Source organism: Pinus tabuliformis, chromosome 1_2, assembly GCF_031772625.1.
Source record: "Pinus tabuliformis cultivar Carrire ecotype Pingquan chromosome 1_2, CPIR1, whole genome shotgun sequence".
Classification (NCBI taxonomy): domain Eukaryota; kingdom Viridiplantae; phylum Streptophyta; class Pinopsida; order Pinales; family Pinaceae; genus Pinus; species Pinus tabuliformis.
Window position 1 is genome coordinate 777590602 of NC_142298.1, and position 21123 is coordinate 777611724.

Genomic DNA, 21123 nt, shown 5'->3' on the forward strand with positions numbered 1-21123 from the left:
GAGTGAGTTGTTGCTTTCTTCTAGTCGGTATTACAAAACAATCAAAGGGAGTTGGTGCTTCCTCTGAGTGGGTGGTCACAAAATAGATTGATGTAATAGAGTAGGTGCTCTTATTTACATCAATAACAACAACAAAAAATTGGTGGTTTTTTCTCGAAAGGGTTTCCACATAAAAACCTTGTGTCTCATGTGTATGATACTCATGGCCTATATTATTGTATGTTGATTTCATTTTGCTGCCTTATTACATTTTGTTGGTGATTATATGGATGGGTGCCTAGCTTGAATAAGAAAAGTAAATAGGAATCAGAGTTTAAAATTAACCTTAATACTAATTCATGCCACCCCCCCCAGTATTATTATTGTTTCCAACAATTGGTATAAGAGCCAAGTTCCTTCAGGAATATCTTAATCGCTAGAAGGTAGATCAAAGGGCAACAATGGTTAATAAATTTTGGCTAATAAAAAAATGAGTCCCATTCTTAAATGAACCAGACCATGGTTTCGACTATGAAGTTTAGAAGTTTAGAATAGTTTATTTGGCGCTCTCGGATGATGATATGTATATCTACGTTGTGATTAGAGAAAATAATGAGCATAATGAAAAAGCCAATGAGGTCATCTTGAAAGGACTGTCTAAGCCAGATGTTGATAATGTAAGGAATTGTAAGTCAACAATGGAAGCGTTGAACATACTGCAATGTCTACATGATGAAGATATCCATGTAGCCCAAGAAGAGGTTGAGGATCCCTGCTTCTCTAGCAATGAAACAGAACATGGAGAAGTTCCTACTCATCACACTCCTGTTGATGAGGAAGAAGTCTAAGAAGAGAGACCATACTGCTCAGAAGCTAGCACCTCTGGTAGTGAAGAAAAGAATCTATATGAAAGGTTTTTTTCTAGCAATAGGATGAACTCGACTATAAAGGAGGTTAAGGACCTATTAGAGGAAAATCTCATGCATGAGGAGAAATTGAAAAATTATGAGCTTGAGAATGAGAAGTTGAGAAAAATAGTTTAACTAAATTCTCAACAACGAGACACTAGCAGAGTAATTGGGATGTTAATCAATCAGTTGAGTGAGAAGTAAGCTTACTGTGAGACACTACAAAATTAATTAGTCTCATTGAGAAATGACTTAGAAAATTCAAATAAAGAATTGTCTCAATATCAGAAGCTAAATGGAGTCCAAGGTCCCAACAACAAAAAAGAAAGAAAGGTTGTTGGACAACAACAACAATAAGGAAAGTAGTAACAACAAAAGAAGAAAAGGTAGTAGCAGAAGGCTAAGAAGCAGTAGCTAGTAGTGTAGCAGAAGGCTAAGAAGCAGCAACAAGAAGTGTAGTAGAAGAGGGAAAGGTAGCTACAAGTAAGAGTGAATGATAGCAATGCAAGAAGTCATAGAAGGGATATGAAGAGCCAACAAAGGTCCTTTACTATTCAAGGATAAAGCCTACAAAGACAAGGTAACCTCTTTCATCAAAATCCTTTTCATTGATATTGTTTTTCTTCCAATAAGTTTGGACATAAAGACATCTACTATATATGGAATGCAAAGAAACAAAATGTGCTCGGTAGTAGTAACCCAAGGATGCACAAAAAGGCTAGAAGAAGGCATGATGGCCGTAATAGGAGTTTTGAAAAAGCGTTGTAAAATAGAGTAACTACTCTACCCCATTCTTAGGCCAAATAAAATGATACAATTGTGGCCAATTTGGGAACAAGGAAGCTTGTTGCAGGCATGGGAAGTAAGAGCATACATCCCTGGCAATGAGACAAAATGAAGCCAAGAATGTCTTCAATGCTCCGTGTCAAAAGAGAAAGATTAAAAGAGGAGGAAGAAATAAGGAGAATGATCATATTACCCATGTCATGGACCTCTCTATAAGGTAGAAAGGCATCAAAAGGATTTAGGTGAATAAATAGGAGGTAAAAGAGAAGGTTCCTCTACCCATGTGTAGCTAAGAAGATCCCCAAAAAAGGGCAAAGAATAAGATGGAGAGAAATTCTTGTGTCAGGACTTGACCATTGAAGGCCTGGAGGAAGAAGGGGATTGATTTGGTCAAGGGGAGTAGATCCTCTATTTCTCTTTAGTGAAGGAAGATAATGGCCTCAAGGGAGGCAGAATAAGTTAGATGAAAGAAGACAAAAAGAATAAACAAAAAGGTGCATCTAATTGATGAAGGTATGGATGTGTTTTCTTGTTGATTCCAAGAATGAATTGGTTTATTTTGAATGTATCAACATTGAAAAGGAGGAGTGAAACTAGCATGAGGAGTACACAACAATATCTCATGTTGTGGGAAGAAGATGGGTTATAATGGAAGTGTGGAATGACAACAAGCTCACAGTCAAGTCAGGTCCACAGGATCAATCCCCACACAGAGGCAAGAAAGATGTTTCACGAGATCAAGGAGCATTGGCTCAGGGGAGCTTCTTTGATAAGAAGTAGTAGGCTACAATGTGAAGCCTTAGAAATGGATATTGATGAGAAAATGAAAGGTTTGCATATTTGGTGAAATGCCCTTATTTCATTTAAGTTGTGAGTTTGATTATGCATAACATTTTTGTGTTCATGAAACAAAATTGGTGTAAGTTTTTCATGTATCTTAACCCTCAATTCGTATCGCTATGTCAATTGGTTGTGTGGGGCTCATGTTGAGTAAACTTGCATGCAAATGGGGCAGAGAAGTTGTGGAGAAGCTATGATGGCCTATGTAGAAGAAAGCAGGCCATTGGTGTCTCATGGAATGAGATGTGTGGAAGCAGCATGAGGCTTGGCCATCACATGAAGAGAAGGGTGGAATGTTGCCATCAATGCCAAAGGGGGATATTGTTGGACAGTTGGTATTTTCTGAATGGCCAATGGCCTATGAATGCATATGAAAGTGTGTTGGCATTGATGTCAATAGTCATTCAGGGAGATGTGTTGGGTAGTTGGCATTGCCTAAATATTTGCAGGAGTAGTGCTTAACTGTTGAAAAGAGCATTTCCTAATTGTTGGTAGGAGTGTTGGAATTGATGTCAACTAGACTATCTCGAATGCTTGGCACAACAAATGTTGGCAGTGATGGCCTAGGAGGAATCTCATGATAGCCAAAGGCTTCATGAAGAAAATAATCATAGTATAAAGCTTATTGGAGAAGCCATAAAATTATGATTACAATGATGGACCAGATGGAAGTCCATGGTAGTTGCTAGCTTCATGTAGAGGATCGCCTTGGTGGTTGTGATTTTAGTTTTCCAGAGAGTTAAGGGGTAAAATAATGGCAGAGAGTTTGGAGCCATCTTAGAGGTAGAAGATGTGGTCAAAGCCTACATCAGACCTTGTTCATTGGAAAGTGTAGTGGAAGAGCTTTCGGACGATACGTAGAAGTGAAGAGATGTGCCGGGTAGTTGGCATTGCGTAACTATTGGCAAAAGAAGTGCCTAAATTTTGGCAGGAGAATTTCCTAACTGTTGGTAGGAGTGTTATCATTGGTGTCAACTTGACTAGCTCAGATGCTTGGTGTAACAGATGTTGGTAGGAATTTCCCAGGAGGAATCTCATGATAGCTACAAGCTTCATGAAGAAAATAATCATAGTAGAAAGCTTATTCGAGAAGCCATATAATGATGATTACAGTGATGGAACAAATGGAAGTCCATGGTAGATGCATGCTTCATGCAGAGGATCACCTTGGTGGTTGTGATTTCAGTTGTCCAGAGAGTGAAGGGGAAAAACAATGGCAAATAGTTTGGATCCCTCTTAGAGGTAGCATATGGGTTCAAAACCTACATCAAACCTAATCCATTGGAAAGTGCTCTTGAAGAGCTTTCCAATGATATGTGAAAGTCCAGAAATGGATTCTTGGTTCAAAATTTATGGCCTGTGATGATTAGGGACTTGAAGTCCTAAGAAGGATGGAATATCGGAGGTCCAACATATTGTAGATTGGAAGATCAGAGGTCAGAATATCGGTGCATCAGTGATTTTAGGTCATCATATCGGTGCATTGATGATCGGAGGTCAATGTATCGAACACAACAACGATCGGAGGTCAGCGTATCGACGCATCAGCAGAAGATCGGATTTTAGCATATCAGCTCATCAAGAGATTGGAAGATTGAAGGTTGGCGTATCAGTGCATCAGGAGATTGGAACCCCAGAGATTGACATATCCATGCATTGGAATGTTTGAGGTCGATATATCAGTGATATTAGAATATCGAATGTGCAATACATTAGAGCAGGATGTATCAAAGTTTAGAGGATATCAAAATTCGGAAGATTGGCTTATCGGAACGTCTGCATATCGAAGATCACAATATCGAAACTTTGTCATGTGAGGAACCTTTACAATATTGAAATATCGATAAGTTCTGATAAGCCTTTAAAAGTGCTGAGGAATAACAAAAGAGAATTGAGAAAGAATTTTGGTTCAAAAACAAGGTTAATGGGTCCTCCTCTCTCTCCTTTAGCAAGACATATGGCCACATGTGATTGGATATGATAAGGACACATGACAGCATGTGATTGGCTCCAATAAGGACACATGGTAGCATCTGGTTGTCTTCAATAAGGTATAGTGGTAGGTGATGTCAGTATGACATAGCAGTATGGCAGGACATGTGGAAGGCATATTCAACCTGATCGGGTAGGCTAATGGGTTAGAACCAGGTGACACATGTCACCACTAAGGAGTTTCCACGTGGAGTGATGACATCATATCGGAAGTCGAAAATTGGAGGTTGAAGACATCGAAATTTTAGAACAATTGGAGTTTGGAAAAATTTTAATATAGAAGGGCTTTCGATATTGGGTTGGCACATCATCGGGAGAGGTCAAAGGATCAAGGGCACATAAAAGTTAACAAAGGGATAATAGCCCCCGACAGGCATCTAAAGGCTTAGCACCTTAATGCCAAGTGGTAGGTCACAGGCAACAATCCTAAGGTGAGAAGTGCACTATGAGGGCTAAGAAGAAGGAGCTCGACAATTAGAGGATTAGAATATCAGAACTTTAGAACAATTGGTTATTGAAAATGTTCCAATAGAGGGAGCTTCCAATATTGGGTAGGCTCTTGGTCATGTCAATCCATAGAGCCAAGCGCGATGTAGTGTGCAGGTCATATGAGAATTAATTTCTTAGCATGGAGCTCCATGTAGTGAGGCGATGGAGGACTACAACGTCAATCACTGTTCTTGCACTGTGACAAGAAATAGATAGGAGACGCAACAATAGAAAGGAAGGTCATGCCTGAGTACAATTGATAAGCCATACCGAAGGACAATCAATCTGTGTGAAATGATGAACAAGCATGGAGAGCCTCATTGATAGGAGTGTTGTTCATAGAGAGGATTGTGCTTGGTTGGAGTGTGTAGGTGGACTGAGAATTCATTTTCATTACAGAGAAACTATCAAGTGCCAATTTTCATGGTTAATACAATGGACAAGACCAATTTAGACACAATAGAAGAATGGAAGAGACATGCTGAGGTACACTCGCACAATGTGAGTATAGGACAAAGTGGCAACATCGATTGTGGAGTGGCAGAGGAACAAAAACCAGAATCTCAGATGAGAAATGGGGGGAAGTAGCATAGTTTCCAGAGAGTTAAGTGGAAAATCTTGGAGTGTGTGCACTACTGTGTAACATTGAGTGAGAGCCAGTTCTGCAAAGAAAGGGTAAGAGTGCCTATGTAAAGGTAAGAGACATCAAGAGCTATGTTGTTGTGCATAAAGCTGAAAGTTTCCTATGCGATATGTGAAAGTTATAGTTTCCTGCGTCGCTGTAAGCAAGGCTAAAGTCACTTGTGTTGTGTAAGAAAGACCAAATGTGCTTGTGTTGTGAGAAAGGACGAAGGTTCCTGTGTAGAGAAAGAAGGCCAAGTGATGAGCTTGTGTTGTGGAGAACAAGAGGCCAAGAGCTGAGTGCATGTCGAAGAAGAGCAGAGAGCGGAGAGCTGCATGGACGACAATGAGTGACTATTGTTGAGAAGATCAGTGGGTTGTTGTAGAGTGAGTAGTTTGAGTAGAGAACAATGTTGTTATTAGGCAGAGTGGCTGTGAAATTACATAGAACATTTGGTTCCTATTTGAGTGTGGGTTGGTTCCTACATACTAGAAGTTGGTGCTTCCATCTCTAGTGGGTGCTTGAGAAGGCTTGGGGGTTGGTGCCTCCTGCAAGTTGGCTTGCAAAAATCCAAGGAGCTACAAGTTGGTGCTTGCAAAAAATCCATGAGGTTGGTGCTTCACATGGTGCTTCTAGTAAGTTGGACAAGTGTCTACAAAAAGAGGGAGTTGGTGCTTCCTGCTAGTCAGTGCTAGAAAACAATCAAAGGGAGTTGGTGCTTCCTGTGAGTGGGTGCTCACAAAACAAATTGATGTAATAGAGTAGGTTCTCTTATTTACATCAATAACAACAACAAGCTTTGGTGGTTTTTTCCCAAAAGGGTTTCCACGTAAAAACCTTGTGTCTCATGTGTATGATACTCATGGTGTGTATGCTTGTATGTTGATTTCATGTTGCTACCATATTACATATTGTTGCTGATTATATGGATGGGTGCCAAGATTGAATAAGAAAATTAAATAGGCATAAAAGTTTAAAATTAGCCTTAATATTGATCCACCCCCTATCTCAGCATTATCATTGTTTCCAACAATTCCAATTTTTCCTCATTTTCCTTGGTGGTGGTTTCACTGGATACTTGTTTTTCTTTCTCCCCATCTACCTCCATTTATTCAACTACTATAGTTTCTTGTTTCTTTTGCTATGAGAATTAATCAAAGTAATTTCCTGTTCCAGAGTCTTTGTTATGCCTGCAATTTCTTAATTCTCTTTCAGACTTTTCATCACTACAACCTCAACTTCTTTACTTGTGACAACAAAATAATTTATTTTTTTAATTTCAACCCCTTGCTCCTTTTGAGAAACAACAAAAGGATCTGAAGTGATTTCGTTGAAATTAAACGAAAAAATTCAAAAGTCTTTAACTGTTGAAAGGAAATGTTGAGATGGAGACGCTTTTCTTTTAGGAAAATTTCCAACAGATTTTCCCTAAAGTCTTGCAATTGTTCTCTTGTTTCACTATTTAATAGTTTACCTCTTTCAATAGCCTACTAAAAGTCATAAATATTTATAAAAATATCATCAAAATAGTTTATGAATAATACATTTTTTATATAACTAATTGTTATATAATTAGTGCAAATAATTCCATTAGGATCATAGTCATAGTGAGGCAAAGAAAATAACCAAACTTCTTGAAGCTCTTCGACTTATTTGAATCCGTGCCATTTGTCTCAGATACTTATGTCACCAAATTTGATTAGAAAACTAAGCCAAATTTTCTTTTGCAACTTACTCAAGTTTTTCGCTTGGCCATTCAAAACAACTTGATTAGCCACTTCTCTCAGAACAAGCCTTTCCATGATATATCAGGGTAGAAGGTGGGGACCAACCTCACTTCCAAAAGCTCTAACATAGTAAAATAAGTCCTCCACAAACCAATTACTGATTGATTCTAGGACTTCTCTCAAAATTTGACTAATTCTAGGAGGTATTGTTCCAAACAAGATTTCATGGAAATGAATCAAAACATAATGGAAAATATCATAAAAATGCTATTTAAAATTAGACACCCATAGGGTAGGAGTGTAATTTTGAATGGGTGGTTCCATTTCATGAGTGGGAATGTAACTGAGGTAATGACAATATCTATCAAATAGGGAGACATATAGAAAATATGTTTGAATCTAGGGGGAGATGATAATGATAAATTTAATGAATTCGTGATATTTTGTGACAACATCTCAGCCCAGTTTAGGCGTTTCCCCTAATTTAAAATGCTATGGATTATTGGGATCCATTTAATTTTGTAATGATCAGGATCTTGTTCCCCATATAATCTGGTTAGCATTTTAATAAGAAATCTAGCAGGCTTATTAAAAATAGCTATGGGATATTCCTTTGTTACTCTAAGCTTGAAACCTTGCTCTTATTCCCTTAACCAACCTCCAATTAGTATATCATAATTCTCTCCACATTTCTTTAAGACATTAGTTTGAATCTTATTAAGGAATTCAAAGTTAAGATGAATTTCTGGGGAACTGACCTTGTATATGGCTGATAGGACTTCAGTTTTCTAGGAGGCTATGAAAATTTCTTAATGGTTTGATATTGTTCAGGTTTTAATATCAACATGAGAGAAAATCCATGAAACCATGTCATAATAAGGAAAAATTATGGCCCTAGCTACTACTTTGTATAACTCTGTTGCTTTGATTTCTTCAAACTAATTGTTCTTTGTATGATAAGCTCTTTTTTCTAAACCATTCTCTTTCCTCAAAGAAATAAAATATCTCCTCCCAACTCATTGTACCTACTTTTTGTATTGTGTAAGTTGAGTCTTAGATGAGGAACGGGTTGACGTTGACTTGCTCTGGTAGGTGATCATCCATTTCCTTAATGTTTTCCCTAATTTTCTCCATTTTTTGCTTTGGGGCTTGCGATTTTCCCTTTTTTCCCATTTTATGACCCATGAACAAAAACAAAACATATATAAGTTTTCCATATTTAAAACATGAAATTTAATTTAGGAGTTTTTATAATAACATCCCGCTTACACAAAATTTCTAAAATTGGTACTATATTTCCTTAATTCAATATTTCTCCAAACTAGGCTTAAGAAAACAACATGTAGGCATAATACTCTAAAATCTTAAGAATTTTGATAGGAAATACGAGAAAATCATGAATTAACATGTTCATTAATTTTCCATAGAGCAAGCCAACTGTTTTATTTTTGTGAGTCAAGAAAGGACCAGAGAATTTATTATTGATTTAAAAAACAATTAATTGAATATGAAATGAAGTAATTTGAAAATATATATAAAAAGGTGAACAACGCACAACTCAAGAAAAAGTAATATTTTATTCAGATGGTCGTACAGCGGGGGGGGGGGGGGTTTGGGTAGTCAGGAATTTTTTCATTTTATCATTGATTTATTTCATCTCGACCCTGACTATACCATAGTCAGGTTTCGTCTTCAGGTCAGATAGTCAGGTAGTCAGGTAGTCAAGTGGTCGGGTGGTCCGACATACTATTTACAAAAAAAATTGGTAGTCTGCCCGACCTTCTAGTTGAGTAGTCAGGTAGTTGGGTATTTATAATTTTATTTATAAAAAATTTACGAAACCTACTTCCATCTTAAGACTTCAATTTTTTATTTTATTTTTCTGGATAAACACAAATTTTATTTAGGGCATTTTGTTTTTATTTATTATTCATTTTTCTTATGTACAAAACAAAAGAGGGTTGTTGTAAACCTGATGGAAGAAACCTGGTGAAAATTTCATGTAAAAATATATATAGGGCTATGGTGTTGGGACATGTATTCCAACCTAAATGGTGGGGGGAACATCCTATTGGGTGTTGATTTGATTTATTATGGCTAAGGAAATTGGCAAAGGCAATGGCTAAGGCTTTGGAAAGGCATGAGGCATTAATTGACGTTTTATTTATGAAAATAATGGAATTAGGAGAAAATGAAGGTGAAAGGTCACAGGTTGCATGTGAGGAGGAAATTGAAGCAAAATAATGGAAAATGAAGAAAATAAAGGCTTCTAAGGATCAATGGGCAAGCTTTTGATAGGTTTTGGTGGAGCTCGCTTCTATTCTCTCTCTCTCTCTCTCTCTCTCTCTCTCTCTCTCTCTCTCTCTCGCTTATATTCTTGGAGACTTAGAGTTTCCTAGGAGCACTCTTAATGGGTGTGCTATACTTGGATTCTTGGAGAAAGAAGGCAAAGGAAGAGAAGGAAAGCACAAGAGGACATCAAAATCAATAGTTACATCATTATTTGCTTATAGTTACCGAGTTGCATATATGTTTTCCTCACTGGTTTAGACATGCATGGCACATGCATGTGGTTGCTTGGTTATGATATGTCATTGGTATGGAGATTTCCTAGATTGACAGTGGATTTCCTAGCTTTCCCATTTACTTTATAGCCATGGTGATTGTGGGTTTATTTTCTTGTTTTGTTTGGTTGGTTCTCATGTTTCCTTATCTTGGGTTGAGTTATTAGTTCTAGGAGAGTTGGTTGGAAAAATTCTCTTGAACCCCGTAACATCTTAGGTTGAGTTACTAGTCCCGTAGCCTTGGTTGGACAAACACTCTGGAGCCATTCGTGGGTTGAGTTACTAGTATTGGAGCCTTGGTTGGACAAACACTCTGGAGCCCGATGATAGTTGTGGGTTGAGTTACTAGTCCTGAATACTTGGTTGGAACAAATGCTTTGGAGTCCTAGATGGCTGGGATAGAGGCGGATCTAATGATGGTTTTGGGATGTCCGAATATGAGGTGGAATCATTGTTTGATGGTTTGAGGTGGATGGCCTCTGGAAGCCCTAGATGAGTTTTGATTGATGTGTTCTATGAGATCCCACATTCATGCTCGGAATATGGCACAAAGTTGAATGGATGAAGAGAGATTTGGATCAGCCATTCTATGACCGAGTGGAACGTGGAAGTCCCATCCCAGGTTGGATTTTGAATCATTAGTAAGAGGTTATTTCTCCTTGTATTTCTATGATCATTATACTAGAGTATATAAGGTTTATATGGCAGCGAGTTCATTAGTATTTCTTCCCCTATTATGATGGTTATGTATATGTTTTATGACAACAATTGTGTATGGATCTCATCATGTTTTCACTTGTAATTGAATGATCAATGTATCTATGACCTCATGGATGGAATGACAGTTAATGTGTTAAGGTATCAATGCTTCATGGAGAATCTCAAATAAGTATGAGACTCCTATGATAAGATCTGTTAATTACACCTATAGTTTACATATTCGTGATATGTTTGACGAAATTCCTATCATGGCTAGTAGTGTTCCAGTCAAGGTATTAAGCAAGTATTTTCTTTAGTACTTTGATTTCCATGTTATTTTACTATTCTTAAGCTGTCATTAAATTATGGGCAGTGACCTGGGCTCTCGGCTTGAAAAAGTCGCTAAAATCCCAAGGACGCTAGCATAGAACTAGAAAATTGGGTTTCTGGACACTGGCAGGTAAGCCTTTGAGAGGGAATCTGGGTTTCTAGACATTTTCATGCCTATAACATGAGAGTGACTGAGGCTTAAGTTGTCCAAAAGATCAGAGGGACCCAAGGGCAAGTTGTATGATGTGTTGGATTGGTTCTTGAGGGTCCTGAAGTTGATGTTGAATGTTTGTATGGTGTGTTTCCATTGGTTCCAATTCCTTAATGTGACTTAGGAGGTCGAATCATATCATATTGGCCTCTCGTCGCATGTTTACCCCAACCGATTGGTTGCTTAGGTAGATGTGGGAGGAGGGTGTTACACCTGACAACAGGAGGGAGAATTGATCCAGGTGGGTATTGGTGGCCACCCTTCTATTCCACCTATACCTTCAATAGGTTTCATCCATTTCCTTGATTATAAAAAAATTTACTATTTTTAGCAGTTTTTTTGCGTCTTCAACTTCTGAAGTTGTTTTGACCTCCTAAATGACATTTTTTTGAGGTGTGCAGTAGGCCCGTTACCATAGGTAGGGTCTTTTTGTAAATCTTCTAGTACTATATTTCCAATGAGCTATCATACGCGCCAAATGAATATCATATGACCAAGTTAAGACTCTAGGTAGTGGGATGCCCAACTAACCCCAACGAAGCCCACAAACTCTTGGCATTCCATCTCTTTGGGTTAGGGTTTTCCCTTATTTTTCAATAATAAAAAAGGACCTTGAGCATCATTGTAATATAGTTCAGAGGCATGTATCCACCATATGTCTTCTCAGAGATAAACTACCATCGCCCGAGCTGGTTTATTTCCATTTTGCATGTAAGCATATTTCAGTTCTTTCATATTAATGAAATGCAGTTTTATTTCTACTACATCTCTGTGTTTACGTTTTTATTTGCATTCTATTGCGTTCATGTATATGTCTAGATCAACCCAGGTGTTGGGGTTGTTTTCTTGGGTTTTCTTTTCCAACATTCAGATGCCAGCGAAAGATTTGGTCATCTAGATGTAGGTTTTAATGAACATTAGGGGAATTTTGAGGTCTAAAATGGGCCTCCTAAGGAAATTATAAAATAATAGTGGAAATAATAAAATAAAATTGCATTACATCATCAAATTTTAGAGGGAAAAAAACTATTTTTTCAATTCATACTTTCAAGTTATGTCCCTATGGGTTTACTCAAATTTCAAGTGACAACACTCATTGGATGCAAAATTTAATTCCTCGTCCAAGGAGTACCCATGTTGCATACTTTCGATGGACCCTGTTACACAAAATATGATAAATACATGAAAAACGTGATTGCAATAACGTTTTTTCATGTATTTCTCATTTTTCATGTAGGAGGGTCCATCAAAAGTATGCAACATAGGTACTCATTGGATGAGGAATTAAATTTTTCATCCAATGAGTACCCTCTCTTGAAATTTGAGTGAAAACTTAGGGAGATAAGTTGAAAAGTAGTTTTATTATTTTATTATTGTTTAATCTTTTTACCTTTTTACTCCAAAAATAGTGAATCATCCCCAATGGTTAACGTCATCATATTGAATCCTATTGGTTCTTATAAAGTTTGTTTTGATTGTACATTTTTCTTAGGAGGCCCATTTTAGACCTCAAAATTCCCCTAATGAGAACTATCAAAGTATCCAACTCTTGGGGTTAAAAAATGGCCCTACGAGCATAATTTTTTTCTTTAGAGTTAGGTTTGGACCTCTATGTTGTAAACATCGATGGCCCTTTTCAAGACCGGCTTCCTACTGGGACCAGCTAATGAGGACATACTTCATGTCATCAGATAATCTAGTAGTGGGGTCCCCATGATAGGATCAACCCCCTCTTTGATTTCTTCTCTCACCTTCTCGAGGGTGGAGTTTTTCTTGATGTGGAGCTGATAAAAAGTAAGCCCACTTGGAGAAAAACAACATCATGCGACATGATGATTGCAAAATTCCTTGATCATTTTATTTTCATAGAATATTTGATGGAAAATAGAAAATTGTTTAGGCAGTGGATAGGGAATGACAATGAATCAAATCATCATCCATTTTTTTGGCATTAAAGAAGGGAGTGCATAAACCAACAAACCCTTTTAAGTTTAATGCCTCCTAGTTAAAAGATGATAAATTTCACAATTTATCCTTGGAGAACTGAATCACATTCAATCTGAATGTGATATTTCCTATTGCAACCCATTTTGGAGAGAACCTAAAGAAGGTAAAAAGAGACACCCTTCAATGGTCCATCCTCAAGAATTAAGGGAGGTTAAAGAACTAAAGAATTTGGAGGATCTTGAAAGGTGGGGTTATGCAACTAATGAATTGAGACAAAGACTACTTTAGCTAGAAGCATCTAAAAGAAGGATTATGGAAGAGAAGGAGGCCTTAAAGAGACTTAAAATTATAGAATTATAGCTACTGGATAAAGAGTAGAGATGATAATACATTTTTTTTTCAAAATTTCACGAAAGGGAGAAAATCCAAAAACGCCTTCTAGGTATTAAATAATTAGGAAGGGGGTATTTCCATCACTTTTGAGGAGTTAGTCAATCTGTGGAAGAGACACTTCAAAAACCTATTCAATGCACCTTCTGAAACTTCTATAGTAGAAGTGATTCATGTAGCCTAGGCTTTTACCTACTTTGTTAATGATAAAGATAACCAACAATTAATGGAATTGATTTTAGAATGTGAGTTGCAAGAGGTTCTTTACAATATCTAGAAAGCCAAGATCCTTGGGCTAGATGGTTGGCCTAAGGTTTTTTTTCCAGGTCTTTATGACATTTTGGGAGAAGACATGCTCAGAGTGGTTGAGGATTCCCAACAAAATTGAAGGATGCTTCCATATTTTAACTCAACCATTATAGCCCTCATTCCCAAATTAGATGACCCTCAATATTTTGATGATTCCAAGCCAATATATGTATGCAATTTTATTTATAAGGTGATCGCTAAAATCATTGCAAACAAAATCAAGCTGATACTTTCCAAAAATGTTTCTAGGGAGAAATTCAATTTTTTAGAAGGTCGTCATGTTGGGTGTGGAGCTTGATTATCTTCTTGATTCATAGGTCCTGTTTTTAGTTGGTTGTATACCTGAGGAAGACTGTACACCCCTCCAAGAGTGCAGGGGGAGAGGTGCAGGGGGGGACTATCCTCCTCGGATGAGGGGTTCAGGGAATAGCAGGGATTTGGGGGAAGCGGCCCCAAAGTTAAAAATAGATATAAAATTTCCTTGTGAAATATTGTAATTTCGTAGTCAATCTCGGCCGCTCATTAGGTAGATGATATGATGGTAGAAGTTATGTTAATTTAGGTTTTTCCCCTAGAAGGAAACCTTTAGTTTATATGAGGGAATTGTATTGGTAATGTGTATTATTATTTTGAGAGAGAAAGAGAGAGGAGATTGTGTGAGAGAAAATATGAAATTACATCAGATCTAATGTAGGTTCTATCTCTTCACTTTGCTAGATAATATAAAAGGAAGAACTGGATGTTTCTCCATGGACGTAGCCCAAATTGGATGAACCACATATATTTGTGTCTCTTTTGTTTTATGTGTTTTTTTGTTTTGTTTCCATGATTTTTTATGTGTTCTATTGCACTATGATTTAATTCTCTAAGAACAGGTATCAGAGCCAAAGGTCTATTTCACTTATAAACTCGCAAAAAATAAGGGTTCATGGTTCGAGCAGGAGTAATGGTGGAAGATGCTAGGTTTAGGGTTTAGAAATTCAATGACCAAAACTACTAGCTATGGAAGATGCAAATGGAGGCTTATTTGTATCAGAAATGTATTTACCTACCATTGAGCGGAAAAGAAAAGAAGTCGATGAGTATGATAGATGCAGAATGAGAGATTATCGATAGAAAGGCAATAAGAACTATACGATTGTGATGGGCAGCGTCAGTTATATTCAACATTTCAAAGGAAACAACAAAGAAAGGTTTAATGAAGAAATTAGCCAAACTATATGAAAAACCCTTGACCTCAAATAAGGTGTTTCTTATAAAGCATTCAGTTAATATGAAGATGTCAAAAGTGGATCCATTAATGATCATTTAAATGAATTTAACAAGGTTACCAATCAGTTAAGTTCTGTAGGAGTAAATTTTGATGATGAAGATAGGGCTTTGTTACTTCTGTGGTCATTTCCAGAAATTTGAAATTGATTAGTATGGCTATTAGTAACTTTGTCTCTAGATCTAGTACTTTAAAGTTTGATGACATTGTTGGTGCCATCCTTAGCAAGGAAATGCAATGGAAAAGCTCTGGTGAGACATTAGGTAATGGTTTGACTGCAAATACTAGAGGAAGAAAAATGGAAAGAGAAAGGAGCCCCAGGAAATCGAAGTTAGCCAAGAAAAGGAAGATCTAAATCCAGATTATGGATACTGTATTGGAAATGTGGGAAGAAAGGACACCTACAGAAAGAATGTAAATATCGAAAGGGAAAAGAAGGAGATGGACAACAAGATAACAATCACAAAGTGAATGTGACAGGTGGTGTGTTGTAAGATGCTTTGATTCTTTCATTAGAGAATATAATTGATTCATGGGTGGTAGCTTCAGGGGCTTCATTCCATTCCACACCTGATAGGCAACATCTTCATGACTATGTTGAAGGAGGTTTTGGACAGGTTTCATTTGGGTGATGATAAACCCTGTAAAATCATTGGAATGGGTAAGGTTTTTATAAAGAAACAAAATGGAAACCAATGGCTATTCAAGGAGGTAAGGCATGTTCCAAACATGAAGAAAAATATAATTTCAACAGGGAAATTAGGTGATGAAGGTTGTGTAATTAAATTCACAGAGAAAACCTTGAAGGTCATTAAATGAGCCCCAGTAATAGCAAAAGGAGAAAATGTTGGTATGTGTTATTTATGAAATGGTATTTCTAATTTTGTTAATTATTTAACCTCCATAGGAGAATATAAGACATTGTGGCATCATAGACTCGGGCACATGTGTGAGAAGGGGATGCAGATTCTTCACTCAAGAAATTTGTTGTCAGGTTTGAAGCATGTTGATTTGGATTTCTGTGTAAATTGTGTTTATCTAAAGCAGAAGAGAGTCAGATTTATTAGAGTTAGGAAGTAAAAGAAGAGTGAAAAATTAGATCTTGTGCATAATATGTATCGGGAATTTCTAATGTATCATATCTCAGTGGCTCTCACTATTATGTTACTTTTATTGATGATGCAAATAGGGAAACTTGGATTTATTGTATTCAAAATAAATTTGATGTATTTGATACTTTCAATAAATGGAAAAATTGTGTTGAGAATGAGACATGAAAGAAGTTGAAGTGTCTCAGTTCAGACAGTGGAGGTGAATACTACAACAAAAAGACTGATAACTATTTTTAGAGCATTGAATTCTTAGAGAGAATATAGTTCAAGAAACATGACAAGAAAATGGTGTGTTGGAAAGGATGAACAGGAAAATGATGGAGTGTGCAAAATACATGAGATTGCATGCAGGATTTCCCTTATAGTTTTGGGAAGATGTTTTAGATACTAATGTTTATCTAATAAACAAAGGGCCTTAAATTTCCTTGGATGGTGGTATTCAAGAGGAGGCATGGACAGGTAAAAGTGTAAACTATTCATTTTTAAAGACTTTCAGTTGTGAAGCTTTTTTCCACATCAAAAAAATAAAATAGAATAAAGATTGAGGAAAAATTAAAGAAATGTACCTTTATTGCATATGGTGTTAATGATTTTGGTTGTTGCTTATATGATCATGAAAACCACAAAATCATTAGGAGCAGAGATGTCGTGTTCAATGAAAAGGCCTTGTATAAAGATCATATTCAGGGAAAGAAATATGCAAAGGAAAATAAATAATACACGGTGCTTGATGACATCACAGAAAAAGTAAAGGTGCCTAAAAATCATAGTGATTAGTAGCTACAACAACAACAACAACCACAACAACAACATGCACCTCAAACACCTGAAAGTGTTGTTAGAAGATCTAACAGGATAAGTAAGCCCCTGGACGATACTCTCCTTCATTATATTATGTATTGTTGACTGATTTTGTTGAACCAGAAAGATATGAAGAAGTAATGTAGGTAGAAACCAGGAAGAAGTGGGAGCAAGCCATGGAAGAAGAGATGGACTCCTTGATGCATAACTAGACTTGGGACTTAGTCAAGTTGCCTACAGGTAAAACAACATAGTAGAATAAACGGGTTTATAGGTTGAAGGAAAATGATTGAGGTAAACATAGGTATAAGGATAGACTTATGGTGAAGGAATTTTCACAAAATAAAGGTATAGAATTTGATGAAATGTTTTCCCCTGTTGTTAAAATGACTTCAATTAGAACTATTTAAGTGTGGTGGCAGCAGAATATTTTCATCTTGAGCATTTAGATGTAAATGAAACCTTTCTCCATTAGGATTTGAAGGATGAAATATATATGCAGAAGCCACAAGGGTATGAGGTCAAATAGAAGGAAACATTAGTGTGCAAATTGAAGAAGAGCTTGTACGACTTAAAATAGACTCCAAGGCAATGGTATCTAAAATTTGACAGGTTTATGTTTGAACAAGGTTATACTAGACTTCACTTTTAACATTATGTTTATCTTAAAAAGAAAAATATAGCAGCTATATTATATTGCTATTGTATGTAGATGACATGCTTGTTGCAGGGTCCAACATGTGGGAAAAATGTGATCAAAGGAAAATTGGAAAATTCATTTGCAATGAAGGATTTGGGTGTTGCAAAATAAATCCTTGGTATGAGAATAACTAGAGACAGTAAAAATCACAAATTAACATTATCACAGAGTGAGTACATAGACAAGGTGTTCGAAAGATTTAATATGTAGACTGCAAAACTAGCTAGTACATCTTTGACTAGAAATTTCAAGCTAAGTAAGGAAATTTGTCCTAAGACTTAGGAAGAGATGGATTATATGTGTAAAGTTACTTATGCATTAGCATTTGGAAGCTTAATGTATGCAATGGTATGCACAAGGCCTGATATTGCACATGCAGTGGGAGTTGTAAGTAGGTATATGAGCAATCCAGAAAAGAAAATTGGATGGTCATGAAGTGGATTCTCCGATATTTGAGAGGTACCAAAAATCAATCACTATGGGTTGGTGGTTCAGACATTTCTCTACAGGGATATGTTGATGCAGAAATGGTAGGTGATAGAGATAATGGGGGGGACCATAGGGTATGTGTTTACTGTAGGTGGAACAACAATTAGTTGGGTTTCAAAATTGAAAAACAATGTTGCACTTTCAACAATGGAAGCAAAGTATGTTGATGCCATAGAGGCTAGTAAAGAAATGATTTAGTTACAAAGGTTTATGGATGAATTGGGCAAGAAGCAGGAGATTGTTGGGTGCGGAGTGTGATTATCTTCTTGATTCAAAGGTTTTGGTTTTATCCAGGTGTATACCCCAAGAATATTGTACACCCCTCCACATGGGGGGGGCTTGTCCCCTCAACGGGGGTTTGGGGGCAGTGCCCCTGAAGCTTAAAATAGATGGAAATTTGCCTTGTAATATACTTTAATTTCATATGCACAAGTGTTTTGTCGGTTCCACACTAGAAATACTTCTTGCCCCTCCCAAAAGGTTGCCCTGAATACTATGGAAGAAAAATATTTGGAATCTCTCTCCCACTACAATCTTGGAACTCAACATTGAAAGGTAGATCCCACTCTCTATACTGGTGGCTTTGGCCCCTCCTCCCCACCCAAGGTCGGTGTCCACTTGTGGGGAAGAAAATCCCACCTATCATAAGCCCAACAAAAATCTATACAAAATGTGCTAGAAGGAAAATAGTGGTCGATTAATGGGGTGATTAGAGAAGCATGATTCCCAAGAGGGTTATCCTCACGATTTCTCTATATTTTAACTACGGCGGTTTGGATAGCCTATATAAATAACTAGTTTTGAGGAGATTGGTGTTTTCAGAAAATTTTGGATATAAGTTTTCTACAAGAAACATTAGGGGGTTCCCAAAATGAGATGAACCTCAGTATTTTTATGATTTTAGGCCAATATCTCTATGCAATTGTATTTATAAGGTGACTGCTAAAATATTTTAAAAAAATCAAGCCAATACTTTCCAAAAATGTTTCTAGGGAGCAATTTGTTTTTTTAGAAGGTTCTCGTATTAGGTGTGGAGCTTGATTATCTTCCTAATTCAGAGGTCTTGTTTTCAGTGATGTGTATAGGATAGGAATACTGTACACCCGTCCATGTGATGGGGTGTTGGGGGGGCTATCCCCCCAGCTTGGGGGTCCAGGGGCTAGTGGGCCACCGACATGGATTTGGCGCCAACACCCTTGAGGCTAAAAACAGATGAAAAATTTCCTTGTACATGTTGGATACCTATAGTAATAGGTTTCATATTTCATGATTGACTATAGAAAATCCAAATATGCTCTGCTTTGGTACTACAAAGATCCCATATTTCCCAGGAAATCAGAGGTGTGTGAAATATTCCAAATATTGAGGACCTTATTTCAAGTTTGGTGGATGATTCAACAGTCTAAACTGGATCATGCCATGTTTCAATTTTGAGTTGTAGAATAGAGAAAGAGGTCTGTCCAAACAGCTTAATCTTGGCAGACAAGTAGTTCAGGTAGAGAAGCAAAGGTTCCCAAAAGTTTAATCTGGGACCTTGGAAGACATAAGGGTAGAAGTAGATAGAGAGAAAAGGAAAAAGCCAAAGAAAAGAAAAGGCAATTGAGGGTTGCAAGTCCAAGTGCCCCTCCAAGAAGAAACAAAAAATGCTAGGCAAAATAGTTGGGTAGGCAGTTGTGGTTGCAGAAAGAATATGATCACCATTACACAGGTATCAACAGGTCTCTTGCCAAGGCAATAAATCTATCAGCAAACAAAGTGGTGAATTCCATGAACTCACAGCAAAGAGGATCACTAACTTCTTTTTTTTCCCTCTCTAGTCCATCACTAACACCCCCTTTCTAATTCCCCTCCTTCATTCATATTAACTCCTAATTCTACTATATAACCTCCCCTATCTTACCCCACCCCTAATAATACTAACACTAAGGTGTATAAAACCCCAAATCTTATGTATAGTCCCTCCCCTAGGCATAATAGCCGTGTATTTTTCAAAAGGGACCAAAATGGCATCTGGCCACTTTGGTGAACCTATTCCACCCTATTCCCCCTTTGCTGCAAGTTAATTTACCCTCAAATCACCTCTGCATTGATAAAACCCCCTCTCCAAACCCCTTTTGCCTATAAAAACCTTTGCAAAGGTTAATACCCGCCTCTGGCACGTTCCCCAATCCTACCACATTATTGGTTAAGCGAAAACATTTGAAAAACCCATAAAAACCCACAAACTTTAATCTTTTCCGCCCGCAGTATGAAGCGCGCATCTTTCTCCTCCGCCAGCCGTCGGATCAAGCCCATCAGATCCGACGGTCCACATTAATATCGGAGCGCATCCGATGGCGGCACTTTAACCTCCGAGAAAGTGACGTTGCGCATTGTCACGCCTCCTCCACGCGTCAATCGATCAACCATCTCGGAGCCGAGTCTGACAGCTTCTGCGCCGTACCTAAACCGCCCCGAGAAACCGCGGCGGTTAAGGCCTTAACCGTGACCGCTGCGGTTTGACTGCCACCTACCCGACGCTGACTCGCCGCCACGTCCTTATCTGCTCGTACCTGCCTTTGTTATTGGTCCACCTCACTGCTGACTGGGTTGCCACCTCACCGCCCCTTTGACCAGTCACCCACTGCCACGTCGCCCGATGACGTCAGCAGAAAAAAGCGCCAAATTGGTAAAATAACCTATATTTACCAATTTTCCCGTGTTTTTTACCACTTTCACTGTTATTTCTGTTGGACGCTCTGCATGACCGTTTGCACTCTAATTTTCGCCAACCAGTCTATTAGCCCGGGCGACCTCCTCAAGTAGCAACTGTGCACCTCTGTTCAACCTCTGCTCATCGAATTACAGGTATTTACACTGTTTCGCCCTCCATACGACCTTCATTAAGCTTGAAATTGCTCAGAGGGATAATAGAACCTTAAAAACGATATTTACACCGTTCATTTCCATTTGCTCGTC